Below are 6,065 nucleotides of genomic sequence, written 5' to 3' on the forward strand. Positions count from 1 at the left end.
TCTAAAGCTACGCGATCTAGAAACAAAGCATAGCCGGACCCCCTTTGCTGCCACTCTGGCAGACCTCTCTACGGCTCAGTCCCAACTTAGAGACCTATATGTGGCCTCCGCCCGCACGTACGACCAGAAGTTGGCTCTACACAGATACAAGTCTCAAGACAAATGTGGTCGACCATTAGCTGGCGCACTCCACCCACGCGCTGTCTCTACATTTATTGACCGGATTCGTGATCCAACAGGGTCCCTGGTGATGACCCCGAAGCTAATTGGTCAATCCTTTGCGACTTACTATCAGTCGCTTTACCATTTGTCTGCGTCCCTGCCCCAGGAGCCTCCCTCGCTGACAAAGCTGCGTATGTGTCGGCGACTGCCCTCCCATGCCTGCCTGATGAGACCACCTCGGACCTGGAAGCGCCGATCTCAGTGGACGAGGTTGTGGCAGCTATTACAATTATCCCTTCCGGTAAAAGTCCTGGCCCGACAGCTTTACTGCCAAATTTTATAAGGTGTTCGGCACTCTGCTGGCCCCTTTTCTGGCTCGGGTCTTTAACTCGATTCCTGACGGCTTGGATTTTCCTCCTCAGACGTTAGAGGCCCACATATCTCTAATTCCAAAGCCAGGGAAAGACCCCGCATCATGTGCCAATTACAGGCCTATCTCTTTGATTAGAATCGACTTTAAACTTTATGCTAAGATCCTAGCGACCCGATTGAAACCGTTATTGCCGGACCTTATTCATATGGACCAGGTGGGCTTTGTCCAAGGCCGAGAAGCTAGGGACAATACCTTGAAAACCCTCCTGCTTACTGATTATGCCCGCTCCCACGATATACCTTTGTGCCTGCTGACGGTGGACGCGGTGAAGGCCTTTGACCGTGTTGACTGGCATTTTCTGCGTCTTACCCTGGAACAAATCGGTCTCGGCCCGCTGATGCTGGCTAGAATTATGGCCCTCTACAAGTCACCTTCCGCTAGGCTCCGGATTAACGGCTCCTTGTCTCCTACCTTCAGCATCCACAACGGTACGCGCCAGGGTTGCCCCCTGTCTCCGCTCCTCTATGTCCTAGTAATTGAACATCTGGCCGTTGCTCTTCGTAACAACCCCAATGTTTGCGGACTGACCGTTGGCCCCATACATTCTAAACTAGCACTATTCGCAGATGATTTACTGCTCTACATCACTTCTCCTCAAAAGTCCCTCCCTGTGATCTTGGCCGAGTTCCGCGACTTTGGCCTTATGAGCAACTTTAAAGTTAATCATTCTAAATCGGAGATATTAAATATCTCCCTGCCTAAATCGACTCTTAAGCGTATCTCGGACACATATCCCTTTAAGACGGGATCCTCCTCCGTTCACTACTTGGGCGTCAATCTGCCTTCTGACCCAACGCGCCTCTTCACTGACAATTTTGTTCCACTCTTCACAAAAACCATATCTGACCTGTCTACCTACTCCATGAAAACGCTCGTCTTGGTTTGGGAGGATCAATGTTCTGAAGATGGACGTTCTACCTCGCTTTCTATACCTCTTCCAAGCGCTTCCTGTTCACATACCTGCCTCCTTCTTTGACAAGCTGCGTAGAGCGCTTTCGAGATTTGTATGGCTTCATAGCTGACCCCGCCTAAAGTATGCGACTCTCACCCTTCCGAAGTCTAGAGGGGGCACCGGTATCCCGGACTTCGCTCTCTACCACCGCGCAGCGACCCTGACGCGCTTGGTGGATTGGTTTTACAATGCCCCCACTAAACTGTGGGTGCAACTTGAATGTCTTCTTGCCCCCTTTGATCTCAGGGCACTTCCCTGGACTCCGGTGCATCTTCATGGTCACGTTTCCTCTTCCAACACTTTAAAGGGCCAGACCCTGCGGATTTGGGATTGCCTGAATAAATCGGGCCGTCTCTCAGGTCCTCAGGGCCCCATGACGCCCTTCTTTGGCACCCCGGCGTTCCCCCCGGCAGCCTCGTGTTCTAGATTTGGACCCTGGACTGCGACAGGTCAGCGACGCATTTCCCAAATTCTCCGAACTGACTCGTCCTTGTTGACAACTCCTACTTCCACCACATCCAACGGTGCTCTTGTGAGCTGGTTGCAGCGCGGCCAGGCTCTCTCCTATATACGCACCTTGCCCTCACTGACTGATGTTAGGGGAGACCCTTCGGAGTTTGACTCTATCCTACTCCAGGATGTTCCCCCCACGCACACGGTATCTCTCTTATATTCCTTACTCCTACGTGCCCTTCGCCCTGACCTGCCGACCTATACTGCTGCCTGGGACAGGGACCTGGGGCGAGCCCTTTCATCTACCGACTGGTACAAATGCTTCGCGCTGACTCACTCGCTGTCTCCTGCTACACAAGTTCAGGAGAAGGGGTTCAAACTCTTGAGCAGATGGTACAGATGCCCTTCCTTGATTAACTATATTGATCCACTTCAGTCCGACCAATCCTGGCGATGCCCGTCATCTAGCGGGACGCTACTTCATATTTGGTGGCAATGTCCGCAGAACCATGAATTGTGGATTGGAATTATTGCTCTTTACTGCAGGCTCCAGGCAACTACAGTCTCCGCGACACCGCAATTGGCCTTGTTGTCCTTGTTGCCCGGCTCCTTCCGGTCGATCAAGAGAGACGTTCTGCGTTTTTTCTTGGCAGGTGTTCGAACGGTAATACCCAGACACTGGAGAACCCAGCACGTGCCTTCTAAACTTGAGTGGGCTTTGGAACTAGACAGGCTTAGGGACATGGAAAACCTGCTGGCACGAGAAGGGGGCAAAGAGGAACGGTTCTCTGCTGCATGGATGTCTTGGGACATGTTTCGGTGTTCGGATGCCTTTCAGTCCTGGATCGAATAGCCTGTAATGCTGGGTGATGGGGAACAGTAGTGGGACGTGGGCGGTCCCTCTTGATCTTCTCTGTCTTCCTCACCCGCTTGGCTTCTCGCTGTTTTCGCTCTCCTGCTTTACCCCACCTCCCTTCTCTCTATCTCTATGACTATACCACTGGCACCATACGGCTATCCTTTTTGCGCTCCCTTGTTGTTTTTGGGTGCTTCTCAGCGTAAAACCTGAGTATTTACTAGTGCCTTCCACACTTTACACCATTTTCTGATGCGACACCAGATGTGGTGGTGTCTCTACCAGTGTTATCCTTTATTTGTCCTCTCTCTTGTTTATGTTGGCCCATGTTACACCAAGCTGCTGTTTGTTAAGTTGCGATACAATTGTACTCCAATGGACTTGGTAGTTTCTGTTGCGTTCCAACACTAATTAACATTGTTTGTAATAGGCACTTACTTGAAATTCAAATGTGACATGGCTGTGCATTTTTTCTGTTTGCTCCTTAGCTTTCACCCATATTCTGTAAAACTCCTTTTTCTCAATAAAATCAGATTGAACTAAACAGATAGGACCATCATGGTGCAGTATTATAGACTTTTATTAGTGCAAAATAAAGTAGCAAACTTACAGTTATGATTCTTGTATCCAGCATCTAAACAGTATACAAAACGCTATGGGGAATCTGTCCCGTCTGACACGTCACTTCTGGGTTCCGGGTACCTCTTACGCGTTGCATCACGAGATCACGTGACTTCCTCAGGGAGTGCCCATAATGGGATGTGACGTGTTTAATATACCGGGCGAAGCCAGAAATGTGCTGGCCACCATTTTGAAAGATCTATGTGCGTGTATCACGGCGGAAGTATTCACTCCGCCATTTTGCAAAATTCAATGCCCGATTTGTTAAGCTTATTGCGGATCTGTATGTTTTCAATTATTTATTTTGTATACACCGGAAGTGAGGTTGATGTTACTATATTCCTAACATCTAACAATGTATCTCTATTATTAATATAATTATTAAGATAATAGAGATACATTGTTAGATGTTAGGAATATAGTAACATCAACCTCACTTCCGGTGTATACAAAATAAATAATTGCTGAAAACATACAGATCCGCAATAAGCTTAACAAATCGGGCATTGGATTTTGCAAAATGGCGTGAAGAGTGAATACTTCCACCGTGATACTCGCACATAGATCTTTCAAAATGGCAGCCAGCACATTTCCGGCTTCCATTGGAGGAATCTCACTAACCAGGTTCCTTAAATGTGGGGATGGTGATACGCAGGTTCTGGAGTAGGAATTTCTTCCCTGTTGTCTGGTATTTGCTCACACAACTAATCTTGGCAAGGGTATGCCCATGAAACTATCGGTACTTCTGTCGGAAGTCTCGACATGTCCAGGACATGTATTGAGAGTATATGGTGTTGCATGTCCCTTTATGCCAAAGATCTCAAAGAATTTAGAATTAACCAGGGATCTGTTGCTCTGCTCATCTATAATGGCATACATCCTGGTAGCTTTCTTTGGTTGATCTTTTGGATATATTTTGACTAGACATACTGTACCTTGGCACAGCATTTGTGTCTTAATCCTTTTCCACAGACTTCATTACATAAAGAAGAAACAGTTGTTGTGGCTGGAGCATGGCCTTGTTGCTCCCCACCATAATTTGAAGCAGGGCCTGATGTAGATAATTGCTAATGTGTCACTACTGCAGTCTGTGCACTTGTTGATAACTTTACAATTTTTAGCAAAACGGTCATAGAACGCACAGCACCTATAGCATATTCCACGTTTATGAAGAACCTCCATGCGCTCTTAGACAGTCTTTGCCCTAAGCCCACATAAAGCGGTGAGCTTTTTTGTGAATAGGGCACTGATAAGGATCTTTATCTCTATCACCCAAATCACTCTGGTGAGCAGGAAAGGATATAGGAGGTGAGATGTGTGTCTTTTTAGCAGATACTTCTCTCGTTAAGTCTGTATGTTTAAATATGTTTAGGCACTTTGTTATCATACCTTGATGATGATGATGAAATAGGCAAGCTAGATTCACTGAAACTTGGATCATTTCTCGTCCAGGTTTGTTAACTGATGAACCTTCCAACATATGAGAATGGAGGAAAAAATATCATAGAATCTCTTTATCTTGAGCCTGTTGTGTCCATTTCTCTTGCAGGTTGTTTGGCAGTTTAGACACCACTGGATTCATGCCATGAGCAGTGTCCAGATAGCTCAGCCCAGGTAGACGAGGGTCTGGCTTTGTCAACTCTAGCTCCATGAGGAGATCACTAAGTTCTTGAAGCTTGCGATGATCTTTGCTACCTATTTTTGGAATGTTTTGCAGTGTCTTGAATAGAGCGCTTTCCATGGTTTCAGAACTACCATAGGTTTGCTCAAGTCTTGCCCATGCATCTTGACCTGCATCTGGGAAGTCAATATGTACTGCTCTCAGTCTTTTAACGCAATCTATAGTTCTCTGGACAGTTGGCTAATGTTAGTGAGCTGGCGGAAAATCATATATCTGGCAAAGTCTGACAAGTTTGGTCTCTTACTCTTTGGTGTCAAAATAACTTGTGCGACCTCTGCTTGTCACTGGGAGTCCCTTTGTCGTTAGCAGGAGGTGATGTGGTTTGCTGTGTAGATGCACTTGCGTTGGTGGACTTGAAGAGGCTCAGGCCTTTGCAGGTTGGAGGTCTCTGTGTTGAGAATCCTAATAGTATTGTTAGTAAGAGGTACAGTCAATGATTCTGTATCATTGCAAATACTATGCCTTAGCACATATTCACTGGTGCATTCAAATGAATATTCCATTTCTGCTGAAATTTAACAGTACAAATTAGTACCCATTGCTTGTTCAAGGACCTTCAGCCTTGTTAGGGTGGCTGCTTCCTCACTCTAAATTTGCATAATCTTTATTTGTGTAGCCCTGCTCCCAGGGGAGTGGCTTAATGCAGGTGTATCCTCTTCACTTCTTTCACCCTGAGCCTGCTCCGCCCCAACTGACACTATTTGTTCTGTCATGTTAAATGATTAAGACCACAAGTATTGCAGTGAAAGAACACATTTACTGCTTTTAGATTTGAAATAAAACAAAAGTATACAAACAGAATCAGAGATAATGCAAAGGTTGTCAATGAGGTAGATCCTGAGTTCCCAACCAAGGATTTAAATAGAGTTCAGCACTCAGGATCTGGAACACAGGCCACACATATATA

This window comes from Pelophylax lessonae (assembly GCF_965119305.1).
Source record: "Pelophylax lessonae genome assembly, chromosome: 7".
Classification (NCBI taxonomy): Eukaryota; Metazoa; Chordata; class Amphibia; order Anura; family Ranidae; genus Pelophylax; species Pelophylax lessonae.